At 38.3% G+C, this 24,528-nt stretch overlaps 1 long non-coding RNA gene across 1 annotated transcript in view; it reads right to left on the reverse strand.

Annotated features, from left to right (window-relative positions):
- Window positions 1–23,250, reverse strand: part of LOC139113457 (uncharacterized) — a 41,717-nt gene extending 18,467 nt beyond the window's left edge. The window contains exons 1-2 of the long non-coding RNA XR_011547694.1: window positions 22,277–23,250; window positions 22,069–22,109 (exon numbers count right to left, since the gene is read on the reverse strand). This is a non-coding gene — a long non-coding RNA (uncharacterized lncRNA). The remainder of the gene's footprint in view (window positions 1–22,068; window positions 22,110–22,276) is intronic.
- Between the last annotated feature and the right edge of the window lie 1,278 nt (window positions 23,251–24,528).

Here is a 24,528-nt window from a genome sequence, read left to right on the forward strand (position 1 = left end):
TCGTATCTCGGAAAAATCTTTCTACCTTACGATTCTACCCTATCATCATCAGAGTTTCGCCTGCAATGCGGTCCGTGACTTTGTCTGTGTTAGGATGAATACATTTTACGATAAGCGAAAAAAAAAAAAAAGAGAAAAACTTTTAATTACCGCGCCGCATATTACGCAGAGTCGTTATAATCGAATGCGAGGAGATTCGCTCAGCGGTGCTTTGCATCACAATGGGAATAGTCGAACGAGAATCGTATACGTGTCCCACAAACGTTATGGTTTATATCAACGTGCTAGTAATGACGATACTTATACGCGAGAGTATCAATAACACGCGGTAATAAAACGTGATAATGAAACAAAGATTTACATCATAAGACAAGAGCGTTAAGACATAAAATAGAATGCAATACTAAAAGAAATCTTTATGAGAAGAGAAATTAAATCAATTATATGCCATTTTCTTGTTTAATCAAGCAGAATAATTTTCCTTTTTTTATTTCGACAAATCTAGACGTGAAATTACGGCGATTTAAGGCATAATAAGATCGTATTTTGTTCGACCTGACAACTAATTTAAAATTAATTTTTCATTAGCGAAATTTGTTTACTGCAAGCCGCGCTCATTACAACAACCGGCCAGCCAGGGTAACGAGAACAAAAATAAAAGAATAACTCGTGAAACCGTCGGCATTCCTTATTCTCATTGGCAAACTCCGTCCCAATCGCGATCGGATTTCAATCTATGCATATTAGACCCTAATTGCGATTGTAATTTCCGTGGAAAAGTCTCAATTCAGAGGCGAATCCTCATCGTCGCCGGGAGAAAACGCGGCTCTGAATAAAAAGTACGCATAAATCTTCGGCTCTCGGCGAAGCGATTCGACAGCCAATTACGTTACCAATGTTGAGGTTTTTTTTGCGACTTGTACTTTACCGATGGAAACGTTCCAGCGGCGATCCCGAAGGAAATTTACGGGTCACCTAATATCGCGCCAGGAAAAGATTCCAGCGCGCGCGTGTCGTCGATCATATCGGTAAACAGCGCCGTCGTCGATAAATTGATTAATTAAAAAAGGCGCCAAAAATCGCGAATCAGATATTTATGCAAGAAAATATTTTATCGGGATATCACATTAAAAATATGTTGATGGATCCGTATATAAATAATTAAATATATAGTATATATGTGTGCGTATACATATATTTACGACATAAAGAGTTTAATTATGTAGCTCATCTCATATCGTATTTATTCATATCTAACAAACTTGCCGTATTAAGCAGAATATTAAAATTAAATTGAATGAACAATTACATCATCCACGAAGCGCCTCGCGTACGTGATGTTTGCTGCCAGTATGGAGGTCATAAAGGAAATCGATCTCGATGAAACCAAATGCATGGTATTATAATAAATTTATGAAATAATGAAGATTAAATTAATAACAATACCACTACAATAACCAAGTGTATTCATACATTTATTTGGAAATTATAGTTAAAATTTTATCCCGATAGACTTTAACATTTTCTTCAATGTAAAAAATATTCCGTACAATATTCTTTGATATAAAAAGGTATTTTTATATTTTTATAACAAAGTTAATCGATGCTAATTTTATTTTGATCTTTAACGTTTTTAAAAATAAAAACTTACTTCTTTGCAGAGAAAAAATAAGTCCGTATTATTAATTTTATCTCTTATTAATTTTCAGAGAGTAAACATTTTTTAATTTTTTAAAAATTAACAAGCAATAAACAATTAAAAAAAATTTTTATATTAAATTTAATATTAAAACTTCATAAAATTTCGGGAAATTTTAAATTACGATATTATCGAACTAATCCCAGATCATACAAAAAAATTAAATTATAATTTGGGGACCTACATCTGGGATAGTCTTTGCAAAGAACAAAGCAAAGTAATCAATGTAAAAAAAAATGTGAAGTCGTTAAGACAATTAAAGAGTACTGCATCCTGTATATTTGCGATGTCGGCGTAATGTACAATGACGGTAATAAATAGCTCCACTTTTCTATGAAAAGCCCGGATATGGTTTAATCGGGAAAAACTTCTCTCGAGGACTATATTTAATATACGTTATCCGCGAGTAACGTAAGATTAATTTTACGCTGCGTCCCAAACCCTAGCGCGACATCCTTTAGAAAAGATTTCTTTCAAAACCGAGGCGAACTCATTTGAAAAACTCCTTCATCTCAGCCTTAACACACTGATTTTCCAAAGCTACTTCTTAATTAATAAAAGACCAGCGTAGAAACATTTGTGCACTTATTTACGCAAACAATTACGTATTTAAATAACGAAAATTTTATTTCAACAAATCAGACTGCATAAATATATTTTGTAAAAGCCACGTCGCGAGTGGCACTTTTTTTTCTATAACCCGCATGGAGAAAAAAATTTTGTTAAACAAACTAAACCTTTCAACTAAACCCAGATTTAGTTAATACAACAATTTTTTTTCCTCAGTGCGCGTAATCCTCGATGATTAAACGTTTCGCAGACGTTTCAAAAGCAAAGAACGTAAAACGGTACACGTTTCAACGGAGAATTTTAAAAATATGTCTGTGTCAAATAAATCTGAATCCATTTAACGTCAAAGCGCGAATTAATATTTCAGTAATTCACAGATAGAACAAATTATTGTTAGATATTCGCGGATATTTATTCGATATTCAATATCTCAAATTGCAGTATCAAATATAATTAATAATATTAGCTACTCTTCTCTTACTTATGTAACGTTAAAATTAAAACATATTAAAATTATATTTATATTTAAAATAAACTAAGTTCTTTTTTTTCCGAAGGCGTTAATTTATTATAATTTGTATACGTATTTATTTATAAGTTATTTAAACTTTATAGTCGTTTTACCAAGTTTCTCTTGGTAATCGTTTAAACAAATCAAACTAGATAATAAATCGAATATTCTAAATCTGCGAAAGAGTCACAAACGTTGAATGATTATTAAATTTCTATTTCAAGTTAAACGCCAACTGTTGTCGGTACTTTCAGCTTTGACAGCTTATTAAAATACAATAAATTCAATGTTGCCAAGGAAGTTTTACGGCCAGAACTTTGATGAAAATAAATGTGCTTTTTGATAAATTAAAAGCTATTTAGAGTCGACGGAAGAACGTAAATCCGGTAGAAAGTAATTACTTGCGTTTTATTCGAGCAATTTTCTCATTCAACCAAGTTATTTCTAATTTAGCTAAACTTGAAATGTATACAGGGTATGAAAACATTGGATGCATAAAATGTTATGTGCTAAGATTTCAAGATACTACTTTCCACTTCTAGTGCAATAAAATATGCTATTTTAAAAATGGAGTTTTTTTTTATCCATTAATTCATATTAAACTTACTTCAAACACTACATTACTACTATTAATTAAGAAAATTTTACGGTAATTTCATTAATTTCGCATATTTTACGATTTATTACCATAAAGGAGCAAACAATACATTATTCTTGTAACGCGAATTACCTACGTAATATATACATGTACAAATAGCAGAGCAATTAATAAAACGTACTACGGCGTTCTAACGACGTCATTATGGCGTTTATACTGACCGACTTTGTTAATATTTCTAAATGCTTCCTGGGTATGGTAATTAATTTATATCTTAAGTTTTAATGCACTTCCTAATTAAACTCTATTTATATTATATTTCTCTTTCAAAGTAGCCCAATTTACGTAAGTTGATTTAACATAATTTTTCAGGGTAATATTTTTTTTCTACATCGATTTTACATTTTAACCGACTTTTATTATTTACAGCAATATTTGTACTAAATTACCGCAAATTAAATTAGAGTAATGTTATCAATATTTAATTTAATAGGTTCTTTTATCGATTACTCAATGCGCAAAAAAAAAAAAAAAAAGAAAGAAAGAAAAAAATTTAATAAAAATACCTCTGACTTTAATATACATATAATATAATATTATTATGTAAAATTATTTCTTATAACATTTCACTGACTTAATGTTTGAAATATTAAGAGCTGGTTTACATCAATTAATAATATCTCTATATTCCCGCATAATTCCCGATGTTGCAATGATCATTGTCTTTTAATTATTGTCAATCATTATTGTCTTTACGTCACCTAACAATTTTTTTTCTTTACGACCGATCGCTCTTAAAGCGATATCAATATTAACATAAGTTTATCGTGCATATTATTTACACCAGGCGAACGAAATTACACGATGTGTATAATTCAGATTTAATATCACTTTGTGCATTCAATGCAGTCGACAGGAATTATGATCAATATTGGCCCGTGTACACGATAAAAGTTACTGTGTACTCCTGGCTGTATTTATGTTAATACGCGTACAAGGCATCGATAAACGCTACGCCCCGTACAATGGTTGCATTACAACAAACCACCGAATATCCGCGAACGCGGCCGGAATCAACTTCCGACCGCAGATCGGTGCAAATCGTAATACGATCGTTTATTATATTGGCCACGAAGGCTGACAAAAATAATATTTTTACCGTTTCGGACATCGGATAAATATTACACGCATAAATATTCACATATTACGAAACGATGATTAAAAAAGCTTCATTAGAATTTCAAATTGCGAATATGCGTTCCCTTCGAATGTCGCAACGTGCCCGCAAAAAGGAAAATATATTCTAAATATTAAACGTTGTAACAACGTATTTTTCAACATATCCTTTTAACATTAATTCATGATTATAAAAAAGAAAAAAAATAGGCTTTGAAAAATTTCCCAGTGGAAAGCGTTTCGAAATAAAATTAAATTGAAGGTAAGGAAAAAGATATGCGAAATGCTGCTCGTAGAAAATTGAAAGTAACACGCGGCTCTGCCTTCGCCCCTTTGCCAAGAGTCAAAATCGAAATAGATGAAAATATTCGGGGTTACATTTCAAACTTCAATTTATCTTTATTTTTAAAATAAACGACTCAAAAATCGAGGGATATTTGAGAATACGAGCGTGGAAAGCTTCTAACACGGATTTGACGAAAAGCTGCGTCAAAAACTGGAGCGCGACCTGAATGGCGGCAACCTCCCCCGACGACCGGTGATCCACAATGCAACGGGTGGTTCAGTAATCGCGACACGATAGAGCGACGCGATGGGACCGATTGGCTTCGCGCTACAGAAGGTCGATGTTCAATTATTCGATACCTGTATCGTATCGCCTCTCTCGTGCCCCCGCGCGCTGCCTCTACGGCATCGGGTAATTTTCTTTCGAGTGGATCTCGCGTGACGGTGGTACCGCGACGAGGGGTAGCGGAGGGAAAACGGAAAATGCGAATACGCGACGACGCTTCTCGAATGGCAAAATTCTAGCCGCGAAAGCGCTCGTATTCGATCCTATTTGCTCGCGGTATCGAGAGAGAACGAAAAAGAGAAAGAGAGAGAGAAAGAGAAGGATAAAAAAAATGAAGAGAATACATGAAATTTTCTCCAAAAGAGTATTGTTGATCAAACCTACTATGCGGATATCGCGTGCAAAATGATTTCCCTGTCACACAGAAATTCATACTCCATATTTTACAAATGCCCCTGAGAGTGTTGTAAATAGAATCAGTTGGAAATATAAAAGCTCGGAAGTTAGAAAATTTCTTGTAAAAAAAAAAAAAAATAGCCAAAAGTAAGAATGTTTGGTCATTAAATAATTTCATTTCTAAGATAAAAAATATAGAATCGCTACACGCAATTAAAAATCCAAACATACAATTTATATTATTATTTGTCTTGAATTAAATCTTTATAATTAGATAAATAAAAGAATGTATTAAGTATAATGCGAACTGAATCTTTTATTTCGTTAGAGAAATAGTTTACGGTACAATAATTTCTTAAAGAACAATTTGCTGGATATACACAAAATGCTAACCGTGGTCGATGAAATTATAGTTCGTTACTTTCCTGCTCTTCGCTTCTTTCTGAAAGCTCGCAGGCCAAAGTTTTTCAAGACATGAATTTAGATTTTTGCGCACAATTGTAGCTAGTTAAAATTCAGTAACTATTTCTCAAGCGTAAATTAGCTCTTATTTATTCCAATCTTTACGAACGCTTCTTAAGAACAATGACGCTTTTCTTCTCGCCGAGGGGGAGAAAAAAATAATTCTTGTAATTACAATTGTTACAAATCTCGCATTGAAATCAAGAGAGGCGGTTTCATTGCGCGGCTCGTGGATTGTTCCACGAGGTGTCGCATAAAGACGATCTAACGTCGAGAATACGCGTATACGGACTCGATATAATGGCCGCTGTTAACAACGCGATAACGTGTAATCGACGTTTCTGACAATGATGTCAAAATAGAGCGCGTGGCAAGTGCCCGGTGTATCCGAGATAGACGGCAAAGCAGACTCGGCGAAGTGCCGTGAATTTACGCCGCGTCGCACCGAGGCTCGGTAATAAACAATAATTCCGTTTCGTAAATGACGTATCGTGATAATAAGCGCCGGCCGGCTGACCGAATGCACTCGCGGTTATGAATCGCCACTGTGAATCATGAGCGAGGTATTTCTGCTATTTTATGAAACTGCCCGCGTATAATGAAAACGCGATGTAAAATATTTATCGCGCGCGACACGTTCGCGGAGGAAGGACGGGTTCGTGGTTAGTTTTTCGCGCCACGAAAAAACATTACGATATAATTGCGACGTGCAAACTCTCTCTCTCCCTCCCTCCCTCTCTTTCTCTCTCTCTTTTTTTTTTTTTTTTTTTTGTTGTTGGTCTGGCACACTGCGTGAAAAGTAGAACACCGGTGGCTTCTCGTTTGTTCGCCATTCGTTTTTCGTATGTCGCTTTTATTGACCGACAACAAATCTTGCGTAGAGTGCCTGTAACGCGCGCAACGTTCCATTTCGACGAAATTATTGGATTGATCAGCTAATATTCAAATTTTGACGTGGTGACAAACAGCCGACTCGATAAACGCTGCGCGAACCGGCATTAAGAGACGTATCGGGCTCACAAATTATTGCGATGCATCAAATCCATTTAACTTGTTAATCTGAACGAAATAAATCGTGACGTATTCAATACTTCAGTTGCAAATGTAAGCGACCGATCAGTATTTTTATTTAATCGCTATTTAATGAAAATGGGTGGAATACATGCGTAAGCGTACAGAAAATAATGCGAATGTCCATTGTTGTTACAAAACAAAAATATGTAAAGTAAAAAGAAAAAAAAAAGAAAAAAAGCTGATTGCAGACTATAAATAGAAAATCGAAACGTGGAAATCAACATTTTTTACCTCACTTTATTTCAATAGAAATATTTCGTCCCATTTCGAGTGCATTATAAAATAGGAAGCTGTTTAAATGGCCAGATTTTACACTAGAGAAAAAGGATAAATAGATTACATAAAAATACTTTTCGTATTTTAAACCATCACGTATTTGACAAGTTATCTCGAAACTCTATGTATTTCTCACTGGAATCCATCCCGCTCCAATTATTTTTTTAAAAACCCACAAATTTATTAGCCGGTCTGTCGTTTAATGCGATTTTATGAATATTAGTTTTCGTTATTAATATCATTTTAAAATTTGTATTACGTGCGCACGTGTGGTATCGGCTCTTAGATTAATTTCGTATATGGATTTCTCTCTATTGAGAATCGCTGCTAATTCCCGCGTCTACAAGGCATAGTTATATTAGCGAGTATCCAATAATCCGCGATACCACGCTGAATTTCTATGCGAATCACATTATTATTTGTTAATCGTGCTATTCAAATGTTACAGCCGTGCACACTGCGCCGCTAACAATCCGAATTTGACGCAACCGCATTTGCATGTCGCAAACATTATGCTAACTATCTGTTACGTGCGAGCGTCGTTACTCCCCCGCTCACGTATTAAGTCGAGAATTCAAATTCCCAGCTCGCGTACTGGACTTTATTACGATGATAATCCTCTTTCGTATTGTTTACAAGATCGCATTACCGGCGCCCGGCATAAATCTTTCGGCACTCGACCTCAACTTAAAGGAAAACGGGGAAAGAATTCGCTCTCGCATTAACATTTACTTCCGGAGATATCCCAGCAATAACCACTATTTTTCCCCTTACTTTATTCCCGCCGATATCCCCGCGTTTCTCCTTTCCTCGCGCCGCGGGAGGTCTCATTTTTCTCTCGTTATACACCGGAATGGAAGAGCGAGAGATCGCAAGGGAAGGCGGCGAAGGGCGACTTACCCGGCATTCGTGACCCCTTGCTTTTGTTAGCAATAATGAGAGAACTATTCATAAAGAATCGGGAGGGCGTCTACCGTAGGATGCATAAACGATGTCACTCCACCTTATCATTACGAAGACACACGCTGCGTTCAAGGCGCGTTTGCGGTGTGAGAGAGAGAGAGAGAGAGAGAGAAGAAGAGGGTGAGAGAGACACGGCCTGGCCTCGGTATTTGCGATTTTAGCATCACGATAAATTGCACTCGAAACACTTAAGCGCGGAGTAAATACGCGGTAAAACGCGATGAGAAGTTTACAAGACCGGCATCATCCCCACGAAATTTTCTTCTCTCAGACATACCCTTTAGAAGTACGTGTACCGCAGGCAAGGTAAATTTCTCAACCAAATTTAGAAAGCTCTTTCGAAAATTCAGTTAATGGTCTTTTCAATGAGAAAGTCGTAACTTGTTATTTTATGATTTCAATAAGACGTGTGCTCCGTTTCGCTTTATCGAAAAATATATTTTAAAAATACAGAAAAGAGGTAAAGATAAATACATTTATTTTCAGCCCGCATAATGAGTAGCAGATGTCAAATGCAGCTTTGCTCGTTGAAATAATGACATTATCTGAATTTCAACTTTTGCATAATGGTCGATAAATATTGCATGGAACTTCGATCGTGAAAATAGGAATGTCCGGAAAAAAAAAAAGAAAAAAAAACCCCTCATTATAAGTATTTGCCTGTAAAGAAAAGGGAGAAAAGTTCAATCGTATATAGCGCCTACTTCGATTCGAAGCGCCGCAAAGTTTCCAATATCGATCACGCGAAAGTAGTTTCATTATTTGAATTCGTCCTCCCTCCCCCTCGGTATGCACGTGCGATAATAATCCTTCCGGTGTTTTCGCGGGAATGAATTATCCAGGTAGGGTGAGATATGAGAGGACGACCGGATCGGATCGAGCTACCAAGTCACACTGGGCTTAACGGACTAACAAGCCACTTTAATATAGAAATGCCGCAGCACACTACTAACGAGCCCCCAGAGCATCGTCCATACGAAACGAAGCAATAAACGTTTCCAATTGTTATAGGGACAAGAGTTGAATTCCGTCGGGGGCATACCAGAACGCAGTTTCCTCGACTTTGGTCACGATATTATTTATGATAAGTATTCCGTCCCGAAAATACGAGGCTTTTGGTTTCACTTCGAAAATAACATATTTCTTTTTAACAGAAACGGGATAAAAAAAAGATATAAATATAAAAGAATACAAATCAACCGATATAATACGGAAGTAAAAATTATATAAATTACATTTATACGATAAATATTATTATTCTTCTAAACTCGGGTCAAAAAGCAATTTTTAAGTTGAGCTAAGATAACGTGACGTTAAATTAAAAAATACCGAAGATCGAGCATGCAAAAATTCCAGAGGTGGACATTCCGCCAACGGTATCGACCGTACGCCGACGTCATTGAAACGACGTCCGTTGCTCGCAGCCGACGCGCTAGGCGCCGTAAATTTTAACACGCGGGGGCATCGACGCAACTTTTACTGTCCTATGAAAAACAGCGAGTTTACCGCGCAACAGGCGGCGAAAGATAAGTCGTAACGTTGCCATTGAATAATGCCCGTTGCACGAATTTGGCTCGGGGTCTAAATCATCCGGCGCGGAGTCCGAGGCGGATTGTAAATCTTACGGCGTTACCGTGACCAGATTTATCGTAACCCCTGTAATCCTGTTGGTTCTCGGCGCATTTGTTGCACCTTCTGGTATTATTAGCCGTGACGTTTTCTACGGAGATAACATAATTCGCGGAGGCCGAGACGGAACGACGAGGCCGGGACGCGCTCGTGAGTATCCTCGCGATAAATACTTTTTTACATCGACTCTAACATAAATGCAAGAATTGCTACGTTTTTTCAATTAAGTGAAATACGTTAATAAAAAAATTGTCCACCATGTCGTGCAAAGACATTTGCAATTAGGTAAATGTTTAAATTATACGCTGTACGATATTAATTCTTATGCAAATCCTATATTCATCTCGACAAGTTTCTAACTCGAAATCAACTCCATAAGATATTTCGACAGAGGGAAACATTGTAATTTCATATTATTTAATTGATAACGGAATTCGCCTTTCTCGGGGAGGCTTAACTTTAGAGAACTTACGACTACATCGTCTTTATTGCAAATTATATTATATTGCAGGCACGACGTTTATGTGAGCAAACGTCGTGCCCTCAGTGATTACGCGAAGAGAGTCTCGGGATGAACGTACGGAAACGTCTTGCGCATACGCTCTTATCAATAAGCTGCAAGTAATCGGATGAAGTCCAGTACAAAGCTACCATTTTGAACACTGCTCGATTCAAGAACCGGAACTCCTCGCCCGTCTCTCTTAGGATCCTGAATACGAGTCATAACACGGTTCGTTAGCTTATATAAATATGGAGTATGTAATTTGGAAGGCGATTTCAGCAATAAATTTATGCGCGCGGTCAGTTATGCTTGACTTAGTCCTTTGCCTACTGCAAAATGAGTACGTGCCCTGTTTAGCATTAAACGCGCACTGTCCAACTAGGCCAAGTGTAGAAACGGCCGTAATAAAATGTAATACGGGTATAAAATCACGTGTAAATTGAAACGACAAAATTGTGCCAATCCTCCCCCACTTTTGTAAACGCGTTGACAACCCGCGCTGAGCAATTCTATCGCAAAAATTAGATTATTTCCCGCGCATAATATTAGAATTTTCGCGAGATTGCCGCTGAATAACCGGGAAATTGTCACCATTTTAAAGCTCGATACAGCAGTTATTATTCGTAATGCATAACAGTAGTGCTTATAATAAAGTGGGCGAGCGATAAATTTATTTAAATAGAAATTTTGAGACGGTCCGTCAAGTAGTTAAGCCTCCTGAGTTACAACGTTAAGCAAGCGTGTCGAGAACGGGAAGCGTGAACGAAGGTACGACCTAATTCTATAGGAATTTGTCCAATTGTTAAAGGATTCTTAGTTTCACACTATCCGAAGCGAGTTCGACACTTAACGTGAACAGAGTACGTATGCAATCTACTTGCGATTCCAGAAATTCCACGCATGCCGAGGGACGCCGAGGTCATGACAAAGGACCATTTATGCAAGCGAGGATAAGCCGGTTCTGGTGAACATCCTACCCTTTTCTTCCCTTATTCTCGCATCGCGCTTGGTCGGGAAATTCGAAAATAGTTCATTCAAGTTCTCAGATCCTGTCGAGTAATGGAGCAGAGACCAGGCGTGGAACGAGGTAGAAATGTAAGACGAGAGAAAGTGAAAAGGAAGAAGTTTGTTAAGAAAGTGACGAGTAAAGAGATCCATCGAAATAAAATTTAAAAAATTAATAAAATAATCCGTAAAAAAATTAAGAAATTAGAAAAAGATTTTATCTATTTAAACAAAATTAATAAATAAAAAAAACGGCGAAATGAGATAAAAAGGGAACAAATATGTCATATAATTAATGAGAAACTAGGAAAAGTCGTAAGAGAAAGGGGAAAGTAATGGTAAATGGGAACAGAGAGAGAGAGACAGACAAGAGGGCAGAAAATGGTTGAAATGCGAGGTCGAGCGGATACTCTTGCGTCGAAGGCGGAGCGACAAGAACAGCAACACGATAGGGATGGGAAACGTAACGGGGCGTGTGTTGGCGGAGTACCGGGCGCGAAATCACAAGTTGCCAAGAGGCATGTAATGTCGACGGATTTGCAATTCCATTACCGACTGCCGTCGTATGGGTAAAGGATGAAAAGGACGGCGAGAATGCTCTCGTCTCGATTCTCGCTACTCACTCCCCGCGGGTTGTTCCCGACGGCGACTCTCATTCCATCCCTCTTACTGATAATCTGCCGTCGTACTTTAAGCGCGCTACATTGACCAAATCGAGCGACCGCAGAATCTTTCGCTGGTAATTATCATTTTACCATTAACGACAAGAAAAATTCCGTGATATAACGACTACTACATATGAGAACATCATAAAAAACGACGTTATTAAATTATTTTTTAACCATCCAATAGCGAAAAAAAAAATACATCGTCTAAATTCTTGTGCCACTATTTGCTGCATTGACCTATTGCTAACCATTGAAACGATCGACGAGATAGCTCGAAATATCGGAATTCGTTAATAAATGAACGACTTGATCAAACTAAATATCATAACTACAAATAATAAAAAAAAAAAAATTGTTTACGAAAATAAAAACAGGTAAAAATTTTTTTTGCTTAAAATTTCAGACATTAAAACGTAATACTTTTTATCTTATTTCCGTCAAATTATATAAAACGATCTGAAATGTTAAATTTTATGCTACAAAATTATTTTATTAACAATTATTTTGTGCAATATTTAGAGAATTTAAAACTGTTAAAATTACTTTAAAAATTATATAACAGCTGCTTGGAAAAATTATGACAAAGACTTAGTCGTTCATCTTAAAACTCCTTTTACACAAATTAAGCTTCAAAAATTTTTTTTCCTGTCACACCGCCAAGTTAATTTTAAACGTAGACTCATCCCCGTCTCGTATCACGAATTACATTTCACCCCGCATTTTAACGTACTTCGCCACACAATCCACAGCAGCTGAACCGTGTCTTTCTCGCAGGCGGATCTCTTCAAACACATTTCTCTCGCAATCTCGTCGCCATTTCCGGGCTTTACGTGCCCTAGCGCTTATATGCGCGACAATGAATCTGTATTAAAGCGGAGCGAGAATTAGCGATTCGAATTAGTGATTCACTGACAAGATGCGAGATAGATTCACGAGGTAAGCATCAACGTGTACAAACAGCAGCAAGTTCCTGCGCGTCTTTAACCTAATTAATTCTATAAAATTAATTTTTTTACACGTTTTATTATTAAAAAGACGCAAAAAGAATACAAAAATTAATGAAAATTAGAGCAAGCGCGTAAAATTTGAAATTAATTTATTCATTCGATACTCTCGGTAAACTCAAATTAAACTAACAACGTATCAAGCCGACGTTATTATTTATTATACACTAAAAAAAGAAATGTATCCTTGATTATTGTCATTATAATTATTTGTAAGAGCGTTACGACAATATCGCCACAGAGGTATCGTTACTTCACAATCCCTATTTATAATTGAATTGGCATATATCGCCGTCTGGCAATAAATGGAATAAGGGCAGATGCGGTCATGTTAGGTTTCAATGGGAGCGAGGGAGATGAAGGATTAATTGAACCTCTTTGAGAGGGGGAGGGGTAGGTGGCCAGCGAAACGCGGACATGGGCGGGGGTGTGAGAAGTCAGGGGTGAGAACCGGTGTAACGGATGTATGCTAATGGAGATCTCGGGAGATGTCTAACATCCACCGGCCTGAATTGCCTATATGTTAACGACTACCGTTTCTATGTTTATAGATCTTGGCCAAATATACGTTTAATAAACGGCGAAACTTAGCTGTGTATCGAATCGCGGAATATGAAATTTATTACCGGCACATGCATAAGCCGGTATTAACGCGGCGATCAGTTTTGGGATATGCATATCGTCCCTAGACGGTAGCTCGACTATCGGGAGGGTGCATTATTTTGAACGGATCGCGGCGCAATCTGCAACAATACAGATTATCTTCGAGTTTGTCGAGAGAGAAGCGCGATTCTCGATATTAATTGAACCTTTTGCGAAAAAAAAATTGTACTGGAAGATACGATAAATTCCAAAATTGACCGAATAGGCCGTTGGAAATGATAAATCAACGACTCTGAAAATATATCTTTATGCCGAGGATCATATGTGAAACGTACAGCGGGAGAATATGACGGTACTCGTAAATGTTTATATAGATGCGCATACGTGCATGGCGTATAACGGAAGTGTAGGAAGCGGAGCGGAGCTCGCTAAAAATCGCTGATCCATGTAACTGCTGCGATATTACGTGCTGAAAATGTCACTATTCCTAAAGATCCACGTATGCGCATCGAATTTTTGAAGACTCCGATTGACTGCAATAATTCGAGGTATTGTGCAGCCAAGTTCGTGCAAGCACGAAAATAGAAGCGAAGTAACAATACAAGACTGACTGTGGAAATTGATAAGACTTTTGGAATTTATGATTACTTTCATGAAACGCGATTGAATATTAATTTCGTTAAAAAGGATAAAAAAAAATTCTTAAAATAAATAACATTCTTTATATATTCTGAGTAAACGCAATTTCCTTCTATTTATCAATGTCCATTAACGACGGCTGTTAAGTTATTTTTATTTCAAACGGTATATTGAAAATTAATAAAATGTCGATTTAATATTCATTAAAGAAGATTTATGGAAGATTTTTCTCAGTAGTCTCGTTTCTTTGGCACCCGGCCAATTTCAACGAGCTTTCTTCAAGACGGATAACATCCGTTGAACTCCTTTTCCCCGACATCCGTCGACAATTATTGAACCGCTCCATTTGTGATGAGCCGTTAATAATTAATAGATCCATCAATCTATCATTTATAAACAAGACTTTTGGAAGGCTTGTTGAAACAGTACGTGGCACTTAAAACGCAATGTGGTAGGTTAAAATGCAATTGGGACAGCTTCTAATATAAAATCGATTGTCTTCAACGGCTTCTCAGCGGCGCATAAAATATACTCGCTCTATTAATTATTATCCAATTATTATTGTTCTTACAAACAAAAACGTATTGAACGTCGACTCTCAAAAAAAAAAAAAAAAAAAACTTATTAATTCAGCTTGTATATCAGCTTTAGTTTTAAATTCAAATTCAATCACCTTATGTATCATGAACGTGCATCTATACACGCATAACTTAAAAACAAATTACGTTTCCTATACTTAAATATATAGTAATCGCTGCTCAAACTAAATATTGCAAATTATCAATTTAAAACGCAAATTGAGACTTTCGTTATTTATAATCGCGAACATTGCTCGGGAATCGATATTATATTCCGTTAGCACGATAAAATAATTACATTCGAAACAAGGGTCGGGGGATGAGAGCTAGATTATTAACAATTTAACACGAGTAGTTGCCGCTAAAGCCACCATAGCGGGACGTTCATAAAATCCTAAACCGAGCCCTCGAATGTAATCGCGCTTTTAATAAGGTACTCTCACTATTTTTAAACGTTTGCGCGTATTAGCATACCCCACCGCATTTGCATCGCATTTGCATTTTATCCGTGCCGCGGCAAGAATCACGATTACGTACTGACTTACAAAGTTATTACTGCATTTCAAAATGTGGATGTACAATGATACCACTAGGATGACTGTTAATACAAAGTACCTATTCCTATCCTCTCCTTCTCTTTCTTTAACATAAAATAATAACGAGTTAAATTCTAATTTAAAAAGTGTCTGTTAACAGAATTTAATTTAATAATTTTTAATTTATCGTTATTAAATAAATAAAATATTTTTTTTATTTAACAAATATTAATATTGCAAATATTAATTTATTATCATTTAAGTTTTATAAAATTTAATATAAACAATTGATTGTTATAAAAATTATAATATGTTTTATACGTGGCATGCAATGCCATAACGCGAACCTCAATGTAGAATTACTAAACTTTAATATTCGGCCATTATTTCTAATATCATATCAAAGGTTGCAAAATAAAGTTACTTAAATATACTTTTAAGTAGAATATTTTCAATAATTAATTTAAGATATTCTTTAATAAAAACTTTAATGCAAAATCCATAATAAGTGCAGATTAAAAAAGAAAAATACGTATTAAAAAAAAAAAAAAATTAATATTTTCGTGATATTCTCTATCATAATTAGTTCATTACTTTTCATATTTTGTAACTAGAACTGTTGCATTTTATTCTAAATACATTCCCCCTTTAAGTCAAATTTGTATGATAAATTGTTGTTTGTTAGATTTATTGACAGAAAATTACTCATCCACAGCGTTTAAAATTAAAACGCAGCATTATTTTTTCAAAAATATATAAAATTTAAAAAGAAATTCATATTCATAGAAATTTACACAAAGTTGCATACCGCAAACGATAATGGACTAAGTGCGAAATAACTAATTTCCATTTAATACAACCTTGGAAATGAACAATCGTTAATTTATGGTGAATGCAACATTCAGCATTCTAGGTGTAGAGATAACCCCGTCAAAGATTCAGTCTCCAATCAGTGAGCAAATCACACGGAATAGGGTCATGCGAAAATGAAAATTTGACGGCAATGTGAAATTACTACGCAAATCCAATGCAAGATAGCGGAGGTAACTCGTGAAAATTGTCGTCCGGTCGAATTTCTACGAGACGAGCGCATTTATGCACAAGCTCACCGCATTAAATCGTTCTTAATACACTCCTTATTGATTTACTAAAATTAATTCCAACAAAAAAAAGAAACGTAGAAATATGTAATATCAAAACTTCGAATTCTCTGTAAAACACGTACGCACAGTACGTTTATACATATACGTTACAGAAAGAAGCATTGGAAATAAAAGAACGAATCTTATCGAACAAAAATGGTTCGATCGTTAAAAATTATTCCCCGCGCCTTTTGTTACAACGGAAAAATATGATAACGGAAAAATGTTATAAAACGCGCACAAAGGTATCGTGACAGCGGCGCGACTCGGGTGGATATCGATTGAATCTTCGGGTCGTTTTCATCCCTCTCTCTTTTACCTCTCTCATCGCGCGCAAAAAAAAAAAAAAGAAAAAAAAAAGGTAATTCGACATTATTGTCCGTTATTATCAGCCCTTTGCATTCTAGTTAATACAAAATACCAATGTTTTGGACAACGACTCGACATCCGTCTGACAGCTGTCGAATTCAATGAACCGAAATTCGCTAATGGATTCGCGTTTCGTTGATCCGAGGATTCGAGTGCATTCGAAGAGATGCGGCGCGGATTCGCGCGTCAAAGGATCATGGATGTGATTACACGAAGGGCGCGGGGACGAGGGAACGAGAACGGGAAGGAATGGTAGCGAAACGTATAGGTACCCGGTTGCCTATAGTCCCTGAACAGGGGGAGAGGTTGCTCGACCCGGCGGAGTTCATGCTTCGAAAGGGTTGGTCGGTTAGGACGGATGTATGCGCTGACTTTATGACGTTTTTTGACGCGACAGCACGACCGGGGCGTTACGGGAAGAGATAGAGCGGAAATGAACTCGAGAGTGCGAGCTTCCTATTCGCTTTTCAGGCCATGGTTATGGAACGGGCACGTCTCGCGCGCACGTTCTGTAACAGCGCCCGGGAGGTAACGCATAACATTTTCGCAGAGTACCGTTGCATGAATTGACCGAGTTCATCCCGTCTCGCCGATCGCCGTTGGCAGTTGCGTTTACGCGACCTGCTGCCTCTTTATAAGCAAATAAGGCAGAATTTATGTCACTAGCTGCGAAACTTTTAATAGCCTGAGTACGTAATGTTATGTATTATTATTTGATAGCTGCACGTTGCTTTTTTTCTCTCTCTCTCTCTCTCTCTCTCTCTCTCTCTCTCTCTCTCTCTCTCTTCGTGTAAGAGAATTTAATATAAAAACATTTTATTATTAATAAAAAAATAAAATAAAATAATCAACGCAACGATTGCGTGTTTATAGTTAATTGTATATATCAGTTTTTATTAATGATAACCCAAAAACGTCGAGTCTCGTCAATTTCATCAACCCAGTTATTGCTGGGAAAGTTTACATACAGCAACGTTTTGTTGTATCGAATCGAAGTTTCAACTCGAGTAACCTTTTGCTACCGCAAATAGCGTAAAAAAACGTTTCTATTCCCGACGGAAGACGGTGTAACGTACCGTTGAAATGCTAGAACGCGTTTAAAACTCGCTTTTCAATCCTTTACTGGCCCATTTACGACGCAATATTGTCGCTCGCGCGATCGCACGTGCGAAGAATAAAGTAAATATTGAAATCGCGCCCGTCCACTGTCGTTCGGCGATTTCTGGCGATCATAGACTCAGCGCGGAATTCTTTTGAGCGTGCGCATCCGACAAATCCGAAAATCCGATTTTTCTCGGCGGGCGGCCCAGCGAACGGTGCGCATCGAAAATTCGATTTTGCGAGCTTTCACGTAATATCGCGCCCAGGGCTCCGCGCGACTCGAGAACAGTCACAACCGCGTGGAATATGACGCTTAATGTAACTCTCCATATACCCCGGCGGAACGACCAAACTTTCCGAGGGGGGGACATAAATTCGCGGCGCGACTTCAAGACGTTCATAAACGCCTCGCTACGTTCGGTACGATTTACGAATGTCCTAATGAATTTATTAACGTAAAGTTTCGGCGAGAGGATGTACGGAATTTCGGGTGCGCGCGAGACGGGGCGCTTAAGTACGTCCGTCATCCTTTTTGCTTTTACAATTTAAAATGTCGAGCCGATTTAAAAGCATTTCGCGTTATTAACAGCGGCAAAGGTTTATCTTGAGAAGCAGAGCCCTTCTCTTTTCGAGAGACAGCAAAACAAATCGCGGAGGGTCTGTTCCCGATAAGTTTGTAAAAACAGGCGTTCGCAATATGATTCATCTCGCGGAAAAAATCAAGCCGGAGTCGGCTGCGAAATGTAGATTGCATACACGGTATAATAAATGGAACGCGAGCTGCGAGAGATTAGCGTACGCTCTGATATTCAAAACACCGCAAAGAAACGGGAGGAATAATATCGGGTGATTGAAAGTACAGCGCTGGCGTGAAGCGGAAAAAAAATGTACGCGGGTCGAGGCTCTCGACGTGTCTGTCGTGCCGAGAGCGCGGCATCCGATTTCAAAGTGCGCTGATAAATTGAAAAAGTATATTCGATGGACGCGCGCCATGCGTAGAGCCCGGTTGTTAGGCGGGAAATATCACGCCGGCTTTCGTCCCACCGGATTATGAGGACGAAGTCGCGAAAAATAAATGACGCCTAGTAGCGAGCAAGCACGTTTTCTACCTCATCTCCCGCGCACCCTTTCCCGTTCTCTTTTCCCCTTTGTCTGGTCATAATTGCGATAAATCCGCGTTCAAGCCGTGGGCGCCCGCGGATGCGGGTCATGCTGATAAATTGCGTCGCACGTTCGAAGCGACGAGAAAAGTGCGAGGCGGACGACGGAAAAATTGCACGCGGTGAGGGACGAAGCGAACAAGTCGAGAGCGATAAGAAACCCCCTCGGTTTCTGATATTATATACGGAAACGAAACGCTCGACAGTAACGACTAGACATGGCGAAAAAAGCAACGGTTAGCCACATAGCTGGCGGCGCGGTCTTCCCGGTCCACGCGATGAGGTTCGAGCTTCTCTCGAGAACGCGGTTTTTCGAGGATAGATTCCGGAGAAATCCCGGACCGACGCCGGATATCTGTCATCTATAACGTGTCGCGAAAGCGGATGCGGTGGACTACTTCGTGCGGACGTTTCTAAGTGGCGGGCATTTTTCTTCGCATAAAAAAAAGGGACCCAACAAGACGATAATAACTTTTGCGGCGTAAGCAGAACGTTAGACTTTGTCTTTCAAATTATTTGCATCGATATTGAGCAATAAAAAAAATTTACATTAAAAACGCAAATAAGATAATTTCATAAACGAGTATATTTTATATTTTAAATAAACATTAATAACATAACGTTCAACGTCTCTTATCAAAATTCCATTTATATAATAATATCCTAAAAAGAACCAACGATATGCAAAGGAGTTCGCAAAAAAGTATGCAAATAGAAATAGAAATAAAAAAAAAGAAGCGTCAGATTATTTGTTAAGAAGAAACAAAGCAGAAGAAAGGCTAATATATGGAGCATCGAAAATAGTTTCACATTCCTGCCGAGGTTATAAATATCGCAAGACAAAATTTAGCTGACATCTAACCTACTTTGCAAAACACCTTGAAAAACACGAAATCGCGCAGAAATGCGAGCAATAAATAACCTCCTGATACCCTGCCACCTAACAGCAAGACGGAGGCCGGTGTCGAGCCGCGGTTTAAGGGACGTTCTCTACCACCCCCTGGCGTTGCTTTCCGCGCACAATTTCAATGAGATCGCTACTGTTCACCTCTTTTAATCCCTTCCCTCCCGCTACCTGTTTATAACTCTGTTCCTGACAGATAATCTTATCTTGCTCCTCTCGCGTACGCTTCCTTCCCGTGTCCTTTCATCGTGCGCGCACCAACTCAACCCATCAAGAACTCGCGCCGCGCCTCCCACGGTCTCAGGCAACAGACGCTGCGCGATCGTTTCAGCCCCGGGGAAACTGCCATTGAAAGTTAGCGCTCGGCAATAAGGAGAAAACAAGGAGAAGGACGTAACGATCCGCCGGTGGAAAATGAGCGGTGTATCCCACCGCTCTTAGAAAGTGGAATGATCGGCGCCACCGAGAAATGGGGACCGCCGTCGAGCTTTTCGTTAGAATAGGGTACATTGTCCTACAATCTGGCCTCTTTTTGCCACTGATCGACGAACAAAGCGCCGCATTTCGCGCCCCGAGGCGCGTTTCTTTAACTCTTTAACAGGCTTACTTCTTCCTTATAGATCTTAGTCAATTAATTTTTTTTTCTTTTTTTTTCGACAAAAGTTAAGTGTATTCATTATTCTTAATAAGAGTTTAGAAAGACACCCTTTTAATACCTTTAAAACACTTTCTTTTTAATACAGTTTATTTCTAGAAGATGAATAAAAAGAAACTTGCAAAATTTTCAACATTATACGTATACTTATATTATTTTACATAACGATATTGCTATTTTTAAAATTAATAAAAATTAATGGACTAAGATAAAATTAATTTTGTTCTTTTTAACTATTCCCCCCAAAAAACTTTTATTTATAAATTAAATTATTTATATTTTAATATTTTTTATTTTCTTCGGAATTAATACTCATATGCGTTAGTATGTGTAACAGCTATACGGTTTTTATAGTAAGTTAAATTCAATAGTTCAAATATTGCCTAAAAGCGTGTGCTCGAAGTACCCATTTTTCTGATATAGTTATTGATTGCGTAGTTCTTACGCTTTTATGACTGTTCTTAAGATACGTTGCCTGATAACTTAGTGTGCTTTACTACTTATCAGTAGATGTATGATGCGCTTTCACGAATTTTATGCCCGATAACGCGACATAGTTCGCTCTTGATAGAGATATAAAACCCACATGATCGCCCGTTACATTTCGAATATTTATTCTTTTTTTAAAGAAACAGGAATGTCTTTTTACTACTAAACGAATAAGCTATATGTATAATGTACAATGCATTCTTTACAATTGAAAAAAAATTAAAATATTCGTGAAATACATCTTACTTATTTTCATAATACTTGTGCATACAAATGTCCCAAAAATGTGAATAACAGATCAATAGAAAAAGAAGTCGTTTACATATCCAAAAAAAAATTTTTTTTCTACGTACGTGAATTTTTATTTCTATCAGATTTTTCGCCGGTTTTCACACAACCGATTGACCATATTAAATATATATAAGTATGAAGAAACACGTTTCCGACAAAGTTAAAGCACCGAATTGAAACAAAACAAGGAGCGCGGAAATCATGATCAAAACCGAATTAATTAACGCAGCCATACCATGGTTTGCGCTGAGTAAACATCGTGAAATCGTTATCAAGTTTCACGGAGTAATGGACGTGTTGTAACACCAGTTTGCAATGCACGCGAAAATGTACGCAAAGACGCATCCGCGCGCGAAATCGTACGTAGAGGTTTATATTTCGTTGCTTTGAAAATATCGACGCTTTATTATATTATACACACAGGTGTAATGTTAAATTTCTAAGTATAACGCAAAAATGCCCATAATATTAAATGTGAAAAAAAATTTCTGACTCACCAATCGATGCGCCGCAGCGGAGTTCTGCAAATACGACGAGTCTGTAACAAAAATAAAAACTTTAATTGTAGAGACGATTAGAGTAATATTTATTAGAAAAAAAAATTGTACGCGACTTTAATTAATTTTTTAACTAAACAATAAAAAATAAATTTATTATTTAAACGAAATTTCTAGTAAACTAAAGCGAATAAAAACCGATGCTTACTGAAAGGTTGCTCCGCCGATGCAGGATGCCCGTCCCGGGCCTGCTCCTCCTCTCAGATGGGACGTGTCGAGCCATCCTTCCGCGCACAAGACACTCGCGATAAACCGCGACCGGGGGAATTTATAATTGCACTCGCGTTTTTAAATTTCGCACTACAAAAATCGCCCGGATACTGAAACGCAATTCCGAAAAACGCCCGACGAACTGGCTACAGTTCGTATACTTTATAATATCGGCGACGAGAACGCTATCGGCGACGGCACCTTCGCTTCTTCTCTTGATCCCTTTTTGAAACAAAAAACAGAACAGAAGTTTTAGTTAGTCGCGTAAATTAACAACTTATGATTCGTAGATGTATATTAATTTCCGTCGCGTGCAAACCTATTCTAACTGCGCACCCTGAGCTAAGCTAACTGCGTGCTTGACTGGCGATTGTGTTAAGCCCTTGGACCGCGATAGCCATTGATCGAAACAAAGACGTTATTTCTATCTACCTCGCGTGACCTCTGTCTCTATCACGCTCCGCGAGCTCGGCCGCTCTCGCCCACTACGCACCACGTTGTACAGAATAAAATTTACTTTAAACACTCTTCGTATGCGCTCTCCACGTTCGGAGTATTCATCGGGAATGTCTAATTACGCCGTGGTAAATGTCCGTACCACCAAACCCACGTATCACAATGTTAAAGACCGAACGTCTCCTCACCACGTGCTGCGCGCTCGGCCACCGGAAGATAGAATGCGCGAGATAAGGGATACGCACGCAGCGTGCCGTGCACCTGCTATTCCTTTTCTTCTCCCGACCGCGGTCCCACTGCTCCGCTTCTTCCCTCCATCCTCCCTCTACTTGTCGACGACTGAGAAATGCGGCCCACGTTGTACAGAATAAAACTTACTTTAAACACTTTTCGTATGCGCTCTCCGTGTTCGGAGTATTCATCGAAAATGTCTAATTACGCCGTGGTAAATGTCCGTACCACCAAACCCACGTATCACAATGTTAAAGACCGAACGTCTCCTCACCACGTGCTGCGCGCTCGGCCACTGGAAGGTAGAATGCGCGAGATAAGGGATACGCACGCAGCGTGCCGTGCACCTGCTATTCCTTTTCTTCTCCCGACCGCGGTCCCACTGCTCCGCTTCTTCCCTCCATCCTCCCTCTACTTGTCGACGACTGAGAAATGCGGCCCACGTTGTACAGAATAAAACTTACTTTAAACACTTTTCGTATGCGCTCTCCGTGTTCGGAGTATTCATCGAAAATGTCTAATTACGCCGTGGTAAATGTCCGTACCACCAAACCCACGTATCACAATGTTAAAGACCGAACGTCTCCTCACCACGTGCTGCGCGCTCGGCCACCGGAAGATAGAATGCGCGAGATAAGGGATACGCACGCAGCGTGCCGTGCACCTGCTATTCCTTTTCTTCTCCCGACCGCGGTCCCACTGCTCCGCTTCTTCCCTCCATCCTCCCTCTACTTGTCGACGACTGAGAAATGCGGCCCACGTTGTACAGAATAAAACTTACTTTAAACACTTTTCGTATGCGCTCTCCGTGTTCGGAGTATTCATCGAAAATGTCTAATTACGCCGTGGTGGACGTCCGTACCACCAAACCCACGTATCACAATGTTAAAGACCGAACGTCTCCTCACCACGTGCTGCGCGCTCGGCCACCGGAAGATAGAGTGCGAGAGAAGAGATGCGCGCGCAGTGCGCCGGGCTCCTGCTATTCCTTTTCCTCTCCCCCGCGGTCCCACTGCTCCGCTTCACCCACCCCATCCCCTCTACTTGTCGGCGATTGAGAAATGCGGCCCGGCGCGCCAAGTAAGAACGCAATGTTTTGTTTATGTAGCTTACCTCTGTACGAAAAAGAATTTTACACGCCGAATATTATTTCGAATATTCACCCTGAAGTCCGTTCGTACCTAGTAGCAATACGCGTATTTAATTGCACGAAAATGTATCCCAACGTGATTTTACTTTTCCGAAGAATGTTTCGGAAGTGGTGAGAACTTGCCAAAAGTGTTTAAAGTAATATCACTTATTTATAAAAAAATGAGAATCGTTTAAATACCAAGTAAAATAAATACATCTGTTGTAGTTCATTACTATTAATATGTTAAAAATTATTAAAAGTAAAATAGTTTTCTTTAACGTAAAAAAAAAGCAAAAGTAAATGACACGCACGTATTGTAATATTTAGTTATTTATAATACGTAATATTATTTGGAGAAATAATATATTCCG

Source organism: Cardiocondyla obscurior, linkage group LG02 (assembly GCF_019399895.1).
Source record: "Cardiocondyla obscurior isolate alpha-2009 linkage group LG02, Cobs3.1, whole genome shotgun sequence".
NCBI lineage: Eukaryota > Metazoa > Arthropoda > Insecta > Hymenoptera > Formicidae > Cardiocondyla > Cardiocondyla obscurior.